Source organism: Mustela nigripes, chromosome 3 (assembly GCF_022355385.1).
Source record: "Mustela nigripes isolate SB6536 chromosome 3, MUSNIG.SB6536, whole genome shotgun sequence".
Lineage (NCBI taxonomy): Eukaryota > Metazoa > Chordata > Mammalia > Carnivora > Mustelidae > Mustela > Mustela nigripes.
In genome coordinates this window covers 3,460,786-3,475,675 of record NC_081559.1, presented here as the reverse complement: position 1 = coordinate 3,475,675, position 14,890 = coordinate 3,460,786, and the positions used below count along the sequence as shown (strand labels likewise).

General features: G+C 43.6%; 1 long non-coding RNA gene across 1 annotated transcript; it reads right to left on the bottom strand.

Annotated features, from left to right (window-relative positions):
* Positions 1 to 1,852: 1,852 nt before the first annotated feature.
* On the bottom strand, positions 1,853 to 10,075 carry LOC132012804 (uncharacterized). Its single transcript, XR_009402763.1, has 4 exons — positions 9,645 to 10,075; positions 4,291 to 4,364; positions 2,467 to 2,603; positions 1,853 to 1,995 (listed from the first exon to the last, which is right to left on the bottom strand). It is a non-coding gene; the product is annotated as an uncharacterized LOC132012804 (long non-coding RNA).
* Positions 10,076 to 14,890: the final 4,815 nt, after the last annotated feature.

The window sequence follows — 14,890 nt, the reverse complement described above, 5'->3', positions numbered from 1 at the left end:
ATATATATTCAGTAAATTAAGTAATTTTATTATTGTTTTTTTAAAGCATTTTACAGATTCTTGGTGCTAGTTGTTTTCATCAGAACCATTTACTAAAAGTGAGATTCAGGTGAGATCTGTATCTTTCTCCACATTTTCAGAGGTAGTGACCACCCCTTTCAGAATCCCCATACAGCACTTTACTCAGTTTATAGATTAGTGTCCGACTTCTGCAGTCAGAAATGACTATAGCTAGCTAGAAACATCTGCACCCATCCTTCTCACTGGTTTATAAATTGTGGAGGACAAGGACCATATATTTTGAGTTGAAGTTTAATTTCACCCTGGCTGCAATTAAACTCTCTGCACATAGTTAAATTATCAACAAAGATAAAATTTCGGTCAACAGTTCATCCCTGCCCTCTTGAGCCACACCAAAGAACAACTGAGAGCAAACCTCTACCTGACTCGTCTCTGGTCGGGGCCCGGCTCTGCTGGATGAATGCTCATGGGGGTCCTATGGGGAAGGGGTAGGAAGAGTAGTTTGGCTTTCCTGGTCTCCAGGAGGAAAGCTAGCACTCTTCATGTTAACGTGGTTGCTTGTGCCCTGGGTGTCCTTAGGTACATCCACCAGGCCCTGCTCACCCAGTGACTGCTCTTTGCAAAGAGTATTTGTGATGGGATCATGAGACCCGAAATTCCATTTCTGCTAATAAATCTGCTTTCCTTCTAAACATACCCACATGTGCCCACACACAGACACATATACGCAGCTATATGTAACCATATGCAGAATCCTCATTCAGTGTTAGTCCTTACCTGAACTGCAATACCATTTTAATGGTGTGAAACTCCATGGAAATAAAACTAGAGAAGTCTGTCATTTGGTACGTTTATTGTAATGCATCTGTATATCCATTTTAGAAGTGGGTGGTATTTTACATGGCTATTTTGTATTACTTGAGGTTAATTATTTCAGGTCTTTTTTGCTCATTTCTCTATAGTGTTCTGGAAAAAAATTTTAGACGTAAGTGATTCAAAGAGCTAATCATAATTATGTCAATTTAATTCAATTCATTAAATCACTTTCGAGCTTCTATTACATACAAAGCACTGAACTAGGCAATATCAGAGATATACAAATGAATAGTAGTGCATGGTCCCTGGTCTCTAGAGAGGTCATAATTTAACATCATTAGCATTGTCAAAGTGTGTTACTTCGTGATGATTCTATCCATATGTGGTATGCCTAATGGGGTATGAAACTGGTTAAGCAAACATCAAAGCCTGTTCAATTTTTTTGTTGAAAAAGAGAATGTATATATACAAATAATAATATGCTAGTTCCCAAGACTTACTTTTGACAAGCAACACAAACACCAATAAATATGAAATATGTTCAATTAAAAATTATAGTAAAGCCTAATCTATCCATATTATGAAAGAATGAGAAAGTTTATGTATTTTAATTTTCCTGATTATGGAAACTTACATTCCTTTTAAAGCACCAAGACATTTTAAATACTAACCAATTTGAGGTGTAACCTTTCCAAAATGTGTGATCTATTTCTCTTCCCTTCTAAAGGAATGTATCCCAAACCAAATTTAACAGTTTCTTAATGAGACTGGAATATTATCGTGAACATAAAATCATATGCCATATTATAAATAGGGAAGTTTTCAGGGAAAATATTGAGGTGTACAATATCGTGGTTCAACAATTCCATACATCTACTTCAAGTATTTTTTCAGAAATCTTCTTCCCTTAGTGGTCTGATTGTCTGAGTCAGTTACTATTGCTATGTAATAAGTCATCCTAAACTTAGCAGCATGAAAAAAAATCATTTTATTACACTCTTAGAGTCTGTGGATCAGGAATTTATTGTGAACAGGTAGGGGCAGCTCTTCTTTGCTCTCCGATGTCTGGCCCTCAGGTAGGAAGACGACGTCTGCAGCACCTGGGATGAGAGGTTCCAGTCGCAAGATGGCGTCTCACACACCTGTCTGGCTCCTGGGCTGGAACAGCGAAAGGCTGGGTTTAGCTGGGACCATTGCCCAGAACCCCTACCCAGGGCCTCTTCACGTTGTGCTGTTCACGGCTGGTGACTGGGTTCTGAGAGGGAAGGCCACAAAGAGGCGCTTCCAGAAGGTGGGTGTTCTAAGAGAAACCAGGGCACGTTCATGGCCTTTTCTCGTGGCCTCAGAAATCATGCAGTGCCGCTGTGTTAGTAACAAGTGAGTCACGAGATCCGCCCCAGATTCAAAGGGACAAGACTGAGCCTCCACTTGCTGATGGGCAGTGGCTAGATTACACTGGAAGAGAGAGGAGGGACGGGAGAGGTTGGTGCGGCCGTCTCTGGAAAACACAATCTGTCGGCTACCGTTTGTTACATTTAAAAGTTAAATGTGAAATCAGAATGTGCAGCCACTTGGGGGAGGCCTAAGAGTTTTCGTATGAATGAGGCGGCTGAGTTTCAATACACTGACCTGAGGAGAGCTGGTCTGGGCGCTGTGAGGCAGTGAGGGGATGCGGCAAGACGGTGGCTGTCCACAAGCCAGGGACAGAGATCTGGGGAGAAACCAGCCCTGCTGACACCTCAATCTTGGACTTCCAGCCTCCAGAACTGTGAGAAAATAAATTTTTGCTGTTTAAGCCACTCAGTCTGTAGTATTTTATATGGCAGCCCTAGGTTACTAACATACCAGATAACTGACTTCTCGGAGGATGCGGTCTGGGTCCTGCTGCCTACCAGAGGCTCCTCTGTGCTCTCTTTGCTCCACCCAGATACTCCCATTTTCTGTGCCATCCCTCAAGCTGTTCCTTCTATCTAAAAGTCCTTGCCTTCTTGTCTGGGCCTATTAAGTCATTTCTCAAGGCTCAGCTCAGATTCCATCTTCTCTGTGTTTTACTTCACCAACCATCTAGACAGAATTAGACACTTGATCCCCATACACATACCTTGATTTTATCATTTTTAATGTTGAGTGATAATTAGTTGTATCTGATCCCCTCTCCCCAGCCATAGAATAAGACGGTTGAGGGGAGGGACTACATCCTGATTCCCCCAATTTCTGGTACAATGCCTGACATTTAGTAGGTGCTCAATACATGTTTATTGATTTCATACATTGCACTAGAAATGCAAAAAATTTAAGATCTGGAAGACACCTCAATGATGATCTAATCTAGACTTTCACTTTATAAGTGAATAAAAGGTTGTTTCAGACAGATATTCCAAAGGAAATCACCACCACACTTCCAGTTAGTACCAAAAAACATCCTGAAAGGTAATAATTTTTTAGGGATGACTGCACAATTGAAAAGACATGAGCTCATGGAGTTGAGAAAGGGAATGTGCCCTGGACGTTGGGTGGGGCGTCGAGAAGGTTTGGAGACAGGGGACGACTGCACAAAGTGAGTACCAAGTTAATGTGCGCACATTTAAGATGCATTATTGTGATTTAGAGGGCCTATTCACAGATCGTTAGAGAAACTACATGCTAAATGTTGTTATTTTATTATCTCTATCTCCTAATTTTCCCTACCTCATTTTTGATGCAAAGGTTGTTACAGTGACACAAGTCAGACCTTTATTCAAATGTAGATTCCTTTATTTTCTGAGTAAAGCAGAATTGTGCTGTGTGTAACTGCAGATAAATTAAAATAATAATTTTCCCACCAATCAAACCTAAAGTAAGAGCAAAGATCTTAAACACTTCCTTTCAGTTCCAGACTTCCAAGGATGGGCAGGGCTGCAATCTGTCATCCCTCATCCAACTTCCCTCAGAAATACTTTCCATTCATTAGGGTGTCTGGGTGGCTCACTTGCTTACATGGCTGACTCCTGACTTCGGCTCAGGTCATGATCTCAGGGCCGTGAGATCGAGCACCGTGCTGGGTTCCATGCTAAGAGTGGGATCAACTTAAGGATTCTGCCTCGCTCTCTCCCTCTCTCCCCACTCTCTCTCTCCAAAATAAATAAATCTTTTTTTTTTTTTTTTTTTTTTTAAAGGGGGATGCCTCAGTGGCTCAGTTGGTTAAGCGACTGCCTTTGGCTCAGGTCATCATCCCGGAGTCCCAGGATCGAGTCCCACATCGGGCTCCCTGCTCTGTAGGAGTCTGCGTCTCCTGCTGACCTCTCTCCTCTCATGCTCTCTCTCTCTCTCTCAAGTAAATAAATAAAATCTTTAAAAAATAAAATAATTTTTTAAAAAAAGAAAAGAAAAAGACAAATCCTTTCCATTCAGTCCTCAGGGGAAAATGCTAAGGGTTGTGAGAGTATGATTACTTTCTTGTCTCCTAAAACGTACTGGCCGTATGGACTCCAGGCGGTAACTCGTGAAAGGGCCTGTTTGCCGTCTGCTTCTTGGAATGGTCTTTGTGGCTAAAGAGACAAACAAAACAAAAAATAACAACAACACAATAACAGTAACAGCACAAAAGGAGCTACAACCGCACGTTTTCATTATGGAGATAAAGATGATGTTTACCGACACACCAACAGCAGCCCAGGGATTGCCGTGGCCTTCAGCCCGCGACACTCTGGGGCGCTCAGTTCACTGTTCACTTCCTGCCTGAGTGTGCACGGGGCTGTGGACCACTAGCTGTGGACACCGGCCAGAAGTTCCACGTGGCAACATCATTTGCCGTGTGTGTGCGCGTGTGTGCGTGTGTGCGTGCGTGTGTGTGTGTGTGTGAACTTGGAATAATTTCTTATCTTCATGACCCTTGGTTTTCTTATCTTTCAAATGGGGATAGCGATGCCTTTCTGGGGGCTATTGTGAGGATTTGGTGAAATGATAAGGGAAGAACACAGTGCCAGGCCCTCACAAAGACAGATTTCCTTTTATCAGTGGCAACACTGGGGTTCTTCTTCTTCTTCTTCTTCTTCTTTTTTTTTTTTAAGATTTATTTATTTTAGAGAGAGGAAGGGAGTGAAAGCATGGGGCAGGAAGGAGGGGCAGAGAGAGAGGGAGAAGCAGACTCCCCGCTGAGCAGGGAGCCAGATGCGGGGCTTGATCCCAGGACCCTGGGAATCACGACCTGAGCCAAAGCAGACACTTAACTGACTGAGCCACCCAGATGCCCCAATACCTGGGTTCTAATTTTTAAAAACTAATTCCATCATGACTTTGGACAAGTCAGGCCTTTGAAGCTCATTTTTCTCATATAAAATGAGGTGTTGGCCAAGGGTATCTCTTTTAACCGGAACTTCTTAATGAAGAAGGGACCCCCTCAATGGGGCCATCACTCACCATTTGACCTTGGCTTCCTCTTTTCTCCCTCTGCTTGTTGGGGTCACTGTAAGACCTGTGTTAGGAATCTTTATGAGATAATGACAAATGATTTGTCCCATACATGCCCAGGATTTCTCTTTCATGCATGGCTACCTCCTGAAAATGTTGAGATTACTAAGTAAATAATGTGTGCAGATGAAACATTTAATTGTGCTGTCACGGTCTGGGCTCGTGTTGGCACAAAGTTTGTTAGCGGCTCAGAGCTTGGATACCGTCAGGTATCAAATCCTTGTGCCTCCAAGCTCCACACTCTGTAGGAGTCATTCTCTCGGTCTTTGTGCCTAAGAGGAAATGGAGACTTGAGAGTTAATGATTGAAAGGACTTGACTGTAGAATTTTTAAAAAATCAGTAAGAGAATCCTGAACACACGAATGTCAATCCGAAGGCTGACTATTTATATAGCCCAGGCCTGGGATTTCCTGCGTCTCTGCCAAGGTAGAAACTTACAAAAATGAGTCCCTTTTATCTTTCGTATGTTAGAGGGAAGGTAATGGATGTCCAGTTTCTCAAATCCCACTTTTCCCTAAAGTACACAGAATTAATGGGTAGCTAATAAGCATAGATTCTATGATGTATTAAGCATGATTTGTCGTCAGTGATGGGAAGAAAATTTCCTTAGAATTGCAGTTTTCTAGAATATAAAGGGCACATAACACAGAATGAAGAAAAAAGCTTTGGAAAAGCAAGACTGTCCCTTTGAAAAGTAAGAAAGGAAATGGCAGTGGGAAAGGACGTGGGTGGCAGAAGATGATTCAGCCGGAGGGGGCTGGGGTGAGCGCTGTGGGCTGGCCTGATGAGTGTGAAGTAGGCGGGCGGTTATGACTAGCATTGAATGGGAGATAATTAAGAGCAAGTTGGTACCAGTAACTGCCAGGGAAGGGAAGAGAATATGTCCAGAAAAAGCAGTTCTTTATTTTAATGCTGAATTAAAACACCTACCCATTTGGGGCTTGAGAATTTCATTTTGAAATGAAAAAGTATTTGCTGGAAACAGCATGCAGATAATTGTGAAATTTTACATGCCTTTTTCTAGTTGTTGTGCTGCAAGAGTTTCAAAATGAAATAACTGTGCTGGCTCCTCTTTCGTAGAAAGAACATAGATTTTAAAATATGAGCCATTCTCTAAAGGAAAAGACAGTGCTGTTCAAAGTCATGCACAACACAAGAATCAAGTTTCAATTTGGGATCAGCTACACATACATTTCTGAATCGTTTTTAAGAGAAAGGACTGAAAATGCACAGCTTCCATCGTCCTTTAAATAGCTTTCTGGATTGAGGAGCATTATAATTAAACTGCACCAAGTGTCACTGCAGAGAAGCTTCTAAATTATGGGTCTGAATGGGGGCGAGAAATGCTATTTGATTGCTTGACAATCAAAACCAGAAAATGTTCAGATATGCTCAACCCAGACTTATTGTAATTATATCAGATGGAGATGTGGGAGGAATAGGTGTAGCCTTGAATTCAGTAATTACTTGTTTATCTCTCTTTCAAAAATTTAAAAGAAAAACTATTCATAAATACTCAGGAATGCATATTCACAGAGTAGTCTTATATAAGAAAGAACGGATTAGCAAGTAATCAGTCCCTTCAGTGTGTCCCAGAAATCGGTCGTGAAAGCATGACCATGTATGTCCTCAAAGTACTCTCAAACTTTGGAAACTAGTACCCTGAACTCTTCAATAGGTACTTTATTTCACACGGACTGTTGGAAGGGATGTCCGTCAGGGCTCTGAAATCTACTTGGCGCACTGGGTTGCTCTTTACTCCCCGGGAGCTCTCCTTTCTCTCTTAAGGTGGAAAGGAATAGGGAGATGCTCTCAAACATTGCTCAGACAAGCCAGAACCTTTCTTGCCTTTTAAAGAGGCCCAAAAGATGCCTCTTGGAAGGAAGGTAAGGATCTAATGCCATGCCCGCACCTTTACAAAGTGTTTGAGACCATCTTAGGTACTACATATGGGGAACAAACACTAAACATTTGACTGGGAAACAAACTTCCCAGTTTTGTGCCTAAAAACTGTCAGGCTGAAAAAGGAAGCCATAGTACATGCTTTCCCAGCTGAAACACTAAGACCATAAATTATACACATAATACATGTATTATCTATATAAGCAAAATTATGTCATGTTCTTCAGTCTTCTGGATTGGCCTTGTCTTTAACATTTAACTAACTATGGATCTAGTTTCCATCTCAGGTGATGGGAAAGTCATTAACCTCCTCCAATCTTCCCTCTCCGGGGCGTTTTTCACTCCTGAGTCTCACTACTGGTTTTGTATACTGATTAACAATTTTTCTTTCATAGACAAATGAGTGAAATGTAGAATATATTCAAGAACAATTAAACAATTTAAGAATTGGGTTGAATGGTTCTTTCTGAAGAGGGATATTTCTGGACAGTGGTATCCAGTCCCATTGAGTGAACCACTAGCCAGTCATAGTTTCGCTTTAGCAAGGGGAAGATATTTCTGTGGGTCAGAGGTTTCCCAAGACAGCCTCAGGGTCTGGGGATGCAGGTCCCCTCATCTCTGGAGGTGTCTGAGTATTCACGGGCTACAGGAACTTGAGATTTTCTCACAGAAGTAGACCCTGAGACGAGGATCCACACATAAGCGGCTTCTCCAGTAGGTGATCCCAGGAAAGAGTGGTACGAAAAACAGAAGCGAGACAAGAAAAGGATGCCGGGTGTGAAGGACATACTATTCATGCAAGAGTCCAATATAGAAATAGGAACCCTAATCCCACTTGGAAATTCCGGAGACCAGTTTCACCAGTGTAAAACACTCACCTCGGGTGAGAGCTGGGATGCGCACGCACAGAGTTCCCTCAGCTGAGGTGGAAACCCCCCCAGGAAACCATTCGTCCTCCGCCGTCTCCTGCCTGGTGCTACTGCTGGCAGTCGGAAGCCAGGCTGGGACACAATGAACTCATCAGAGTGAAACTGCTGTAAGTCAGGGTCTCAGCAGTATCTGTTACACTAACTAAAAACTTGAGAAGGCAACGGTAGGAAAGAGATTGTAACATGATAACCAACGGACTGACTAATGCCCAGAGATGTGCGTTTAATGGCTTTTCACAGTGTTAACTTTTGAAATTGAATTTGAATGACCACAGGTGCTACCATACCGTCTTCAGTATGCCTCAAGCCCCATGACTCTCTACGGCTAGTCTCACGTGTTTGCATCACTTGTCTGCTCTTTGAATTTGCTGCCCAGAAGGAAATTCAAATCTGAGACGACGGGTGAGTCTGGGCAATCTCGCAGGCCACTGCTGACTGTGAAATTCTGTGCTGCTATAACTCTATGATCCCTAAACTCCTTTCAGCAATAAAATTTTGTAGATTTAATTATATGCTGTCTTTTTAATTTTCTTTGCAAGTTCCTTAAGGCCAGTAATATAGGCGCATAAATGCTCTTGACTGGCTAAAATGCAATTATGCAATTCTAAATGCTAATAAATGGAGCCACAGTCATGTATAAATTCACTAGCCTGACACACATCCGAACAGATAACAAAGAGGAAGAGCTCGGTATTCAGCAGGCTTGATTGAGGGTCTATGGTCACACCTCGGTGAATCTGTTAAGGCAAGTTTGCACGCCGATGCTCACCCACTTCGTCTGACGTCACAAGGAGAGATGATCTTGGCAGACAGCACTGGAGCTTTAAAAATTGACCTTGCATTATGCTAAGTGCAAGAAGCCAGACATTCAAGGCTATATACTGTATGATTCCATCTATATGGCATTCTGGAAAAGCCAAAACTGTCTGGATGGAGATTAAGTCCCTACTTGCAGGGTTGGACATTATGGTGGAGGCAGCTCACTACAAAGGGGCAAGAGGGAGCTGTGTGGGGTGATGGAAGTGTCCCGTCTTCTTCCTCCTGGGTTACACTGTGGTGCACATTTGTCAGATATCATCAAACTGTACATGGAAAAGGACGATGTTATTGTATTATATATTATGTATCTATGTATTATACACTATATACACACACGTGTATGTGTGTACACACATACACGTGTGTGTGCATATATATTATATATAATATATATAATACGTATTATATATGTATATAATGTATATAATACATATATAATCGTATACATATATTGTATACATATACATTAGTATAATACATATATAATACATGTATATGTGTGTATACACATATATGTGTATATATATAATGTATATATACATTCATATATAATGTATATGTACATACATATATGTGTGTATATGTATATACATATTATATATATATATATATATATATATATATATATATATAAAACCTCAGTAAATCTGACATTTTAAACAATTGAACAAAAAAACAAACCTCTAGGTCCCAGGCAAGTTCCTTACCTGCTGCTACACGGGAAGCTTCACCGCATCCCACGAAGACCCGGCGAAGCTGCACTGGATGTCCTCTCTGATAAAGACACAGTTTCCCTAGCCCCTGAGTTACCGCCTCCTTTTAGCTCCAGATCATCTTTGCTCCTCCAGTTTGACAAAAACAGGTCAGTGGATGAAATAAGGTTTGTTCCGTTGCTTTCAACTTCCTGCAGCAGTACCTGCCTTAAGCCTTTTTACCTCCGTGTTTTTCTTTAGGCCGATTTCAGAATTCACAATCCAGCGTACTGATGTGTTTGTTCTTCACTTGTTGAACGGCCCCGGGGGCTGTCTAGCGTCCGAGCACAGCCCCTGGCCAAAGAACCCTAAGTTGAGAGGAGAGACGATGTGCTTTGACTAAGCCCGAACGCCTCCAAGACGGACTTCAAAAGCTGAAGGACTGGTCTTCCCTGTCCAACCCGTTTCTGTTTTCTTGAATTGCCTGTGCACGATTCATTCCTGAAGAAGCTTGTCCTAGATTCTCCTGTGGGTGAGCTGCTCTCCATGAGGCTCCTTCGGGGGCAGCTGTCAAAGGCACTATCGCGGGGAGCAGCCAGCAGGACGCGGTGTCGGGGGTCACTGCAGCTCCCTAGACAAGGAGAGTACGTGCCGCTCCGTCAGGGAACCAGGGTGAGTCTAAGAACCCGAGCCTGCACTGTATTTACTCTCGTCTCTACCAGCCTCCAGCGTCCGACACGTTCCCCGCCTCACACGAGGTGCTTGGTAGCGGCCAGTTATTTGACGGACTGACCCTTACTTCTCTCTGCGCCAGGGTTTCCCTCCCGGGCACTTGGACTCGCCCCTCATAGTTCTGTTCCACATCCTGAGCCTCCAGATCCGTCCTTCCCTCCCAGCCAGCCCTGAAGTGTGTCCGAGGCACCCCTTCTTTGAGCTCTCCCAAGATCTTCTCATACCTATCGTAGTCTCCATCCCTCTGTATTTTAACTGTTTCCTTAATTTCTCTGCCTAGCCCCTCCTCCCACAGTGGGCTATGAGCCTTTTTTATTCTTGGTATGTGTGTGTTCTACCTGGAACATTCTTGGTGTATGTATGCGTGTGTTTTCTATCTGGATTCCTTTAAGTGTTTGACCGCGAACCAATAAAAACTTGCTCATGCTACTTTCAGAAGTTTGCTGTGTTAGTTGGAAATGATTTCAAATACAATAAAAGAGAAGCTTGCTAGCCTGTATTGGCTTATACAATTAGACATTTCTCTGGTGTAAAAAAAGGTTTGGAGAAAAGCAGCTGCTGACCATGATTTAGACATGCAAGAAGTCAAGGCCGGAGATTTCTGTGATTTATTTGACATTTCCTTTATGATAACAAGATGGTTTTTTAAGCACTCAGCTTTTGAGATTATGTGAAAAGGAGGTGTATTAGTTTTCCACTGTTTTGTTACAAATTGCCACCAATTTAGGAACTTAACACAACATAAATTTGTTATCTCACAGTTTCTATGGGTCAGGACTCTAGTCATTGGTTGAATTCACTGCTCAGAGAATCACTAGACTGTAATCAAGCTGTCAGCGGGGCTGTGTGTCCTCCGAGGTCCAGGTCCTCCTTGAGGCTCACTGATGGTGGAATTCAGTTCCTACGACTGAGGCTCTCAGCTCCTAGAGGCTGCTCCTGAGCCTTTCACACCATTGCTGTCTGTTTTCTTTTAAGAGTCCGGCAGGAAATGATTTCTTTCAAAAAGCTTGCCTGATTACGTGAGGCCCACTCAGGATAACCTTCCTTTTGACTGACTCACAGTCCACCAGTTGGTAACATAATCATACGGCAATGTCCCGTGGCTCCACATACTCCAAGGGAGGGGATTCTACAGGGCCTGGACACCAAGAGGCCATCTGAGAACTCTGCCTACCCCGGGAGCAATGTCATCTCTTTCCTTTGAAAAGCAAATGGCTTCTCAGAGTTCCTCGTAATAGAGTTCTGCTTAGATCTCGTGGGGCAGAACTACCTTACGTAGCCAGTGCTAACCACACGAAGGCTAGTAAAGAGGATATCTAGCTTTTCCAGCTTCTACAGAGAAGACAGAAAAAGGGGAGGGGCTGGGAATAGACGTTGGATTAGTCTATCAACAGACAAATCCCCTCAAAACCTTGATTATAGGAGATTAGAGCTGTACAAGCACTGAAAATCATTTAGTACAGTTTTTCAGTTTTCTAGATAACAAAACTGAGGTCCAGAGAACTTACGTGACTTTCTTGAAGTCACACATGGCTTCCTTTGATGCACTGGACAAAGCCACCCTATTCAGCTTCTCTAACAGTTTAGTTTATCAAAGCTCAAAAAAAAAAAAAAAAAAAAAAAGGAAGGAAGGAGAGGTATTATACAAATAAACTAGTGGTGGAATAATTTCTCTTGAAGCTGATCACTGATATGCCTTTCTATCACATAAAACAGGTTTCTACCTTCTACTCATAAATTGTGAAGCCAGCAGCTCTGGCAAGAGGGACAGCTGGAGAGGCACAGATGCAGAGGGCAAGTCCGCGTGAGTTCAGAGAAAGAAGATCCACTCGTGGCTCAGGACGTCGGAAAAGCATCAGAGAGGGCCTGGACTTTGAGATGAGCCTTAAAGGCATAGCACCGAGCGTTCAAGGAGGGCATTCCATCTAGAGGGAAACATCAAAACAGAAATGATACGTTAAACTAGAAAAACGTGCAAGGAATACAGAGACCAACTCAGCTCAGCTAGGCTAGTTTCAGAGGCTCCTTTATTCGTCGAAGAAAGAGGTGACGATGACTTGAGCTTGGAGGTGACAATGGGGGTGAGAGGCATGACTGTGAGTCAGAAGGAGAGTTGGATGTGCTCATCGGACAGGTTTTCCCTGAGTTTCTAAGCACAAATGTGGAAAGTGGGTTTATTCACTTCCTCTCCCCAGTCCCGTAACCAGTCCCTGCACATACGAAATATTCAGTGTTTTTAGTTGAATTTCTGAATGATTTGGTGCAGAAGAGAAAGGAGACGTAAAAATAGCCGTGTGAGGCTGGACTGGAGGTTGGGAGGAGGCGGAATAGAGAGGGCTTGAAGTTCAGTTTCAGGTATGTTGAGCGCCAGGTAACTTCTGGAACCCACGGGTGGTATCTAGTAGGTCACTTGGGAGAGGTACCCAAGAAGCTGCTGGGCTTGGAGACGTGTATTTGCAATTTGTAGCTGTGAGGGAAAAAAGGGGAGGTAGTGGAGAACTTTAGGATGTGCTTACGAGTAAAAGGGGGTAAGACAAGGCAGAAAAGGAGAATGATTAGTTGAGAATTGCCTAAGGAAAGAAGATTATAGATCTAAGAAGACAGGGAGTAAGAGTGTCTAAATGATAGTAACCGACAGGGAACTAGACAGCTTTCAGAACAGAGAGCTAGAGTTTGAAGAATGAGTGCGGAGGAAGAGCTCACAACTAGTACAGTTCACTTTCAGAAGTTTTAAAGATTTTGCTTTTATTTATTTTAGAGAGAAAGTGTGTGTCTGTGTGTGCATGAGTGGAGGGGGCGGGGGTGCAAAGGGAGAGAGAAAATCTCAAGCCGACTCTGTGGAGCTCAGACAGCGCAGAGCTCAATCCCAGGACTCTGAGATCATGACCTGAGCCAAAATCAGGAGTCAGACACTTAATCGACTGTGCCACCGGGTTCCCCCTGGAAGTATTACTGAGAAGAGGAAAATCAGGGATGACAGAATCAAGGGAAGATGGTTTGGTTTATTTGCTTTTGAAAATGAGAGTGACTTGGGCACTTGGCTTCTGTTCGGTGGGACAGGTCGGGAAAACGGAGCGTGAATATAGAAGAGAGATCCTGCTGAGGAAGACCTCATAGCCCCTGGAGGGACTTGGAAGGTGGATTCAGGGGAGGAACTATTCCTCATCTTCTGAAGCGAGAGGAAGAAAAGAGAGAAGGAAAGGAAGCCTTTTTCCATCGCCCTGTCACTAGCTGGCTTTGGGCCACTTTGAAAACCTCGCTGAATCTCAATCTCCTCTTCCATGAAGTCAAGCCTGGGCTGAGGTGGGGCGTGGGATAAACTCGGTAGTTTTGCTCTAGACAAACTTCTTAGGATTCCCTCCCCTCCCCTGCTGTCCTCAAGCAACCAGTTGCCAATAATGGTGATAATAGCAATAACAGCAGACAAGTCTCAAAGGGCATACCCTCCGAGGACGCAGTCTGAAAACTACACAGTGGAGAAATCATTTCAATGTACCTTGAAAGATGGCCCGTGTATGTATATATGTATACTCAGTGTCTTAGTGATGAGGGAGCAGGAGGCCGGCTGAGGACAGAGCAGAAGCCGGCGCCCTGCACCCCCTCTGCACCCGCTCCCCTCCCCATGTGTGGCCTTCCTCAGGCGCCCCTGACCGCCATACAACGATAACTAGTTGACTTGCAGGGATCGCCATCCTGCGGGACAGCAGTCTCCCTCGCTCTACAGATGCCCTAGAGACCTAAACAGGGAGGTTGCCTTATCAGTAGCACAGATTTCCAGAGGCAAATCACTCTCGGTTCCTGAAGCCCTCATGTCTCCCTCCCACCGTACACCGGAGGCGGCTCAGGTAGAAGGGAAGGTGAATGACCGCAGGATCCTAACACCGCACCAAGGATCTCCCAACTCTCTTGATGTCAGTGCCTGACCTAAAGACGACACTGATCAGGCCACAAGGGCAAGGCCTCCCCCGCACCTTGCAGGCGGTCCGTCGCATGGGAGAACGCCCTGGGAACCTCCCTTCCCTCCCCTTCCGCCGCCGCGAGGCATAGAACCCGCCGACCCTCACAGCCCGGGGCAGCAGCTCTTCCTGCCCGCGGGCCCTGTCCCCGGGCTCTAATAAACCACCATTTTGCACCAAAGAGGTCTCAAGAAATCTTTCTTGGTCATCGGCTCCGGACCTCAGCCCACCGAACCTCACCTAGGTTCTAGAACTAAATCATTAGTGCAAATATCTCAAATCTTACAGGTAATGCGGTCTGATACTTACTCTATTTCTTTCCTGAGTTCAATCGACTGTCTCATTTCTTCCTGGTTTTTTGTCTGTTACTGTTTCTCATATTCCTAAATGCTTGTTGGAGGATACATAATTCAGTTTGGAGAGTTGTGTTACAGTTGGTGAATTTTCTCCCACTTTGACATTATTTGGAAGAGGAGTTTTATGAGTTGAATTTTTTGGATTCTTTTTGTCTTTTTAAAATATTTTTAATTTTTAGATTCTTTTTATTTTTATGTTAATGATGTCGCTTGCATG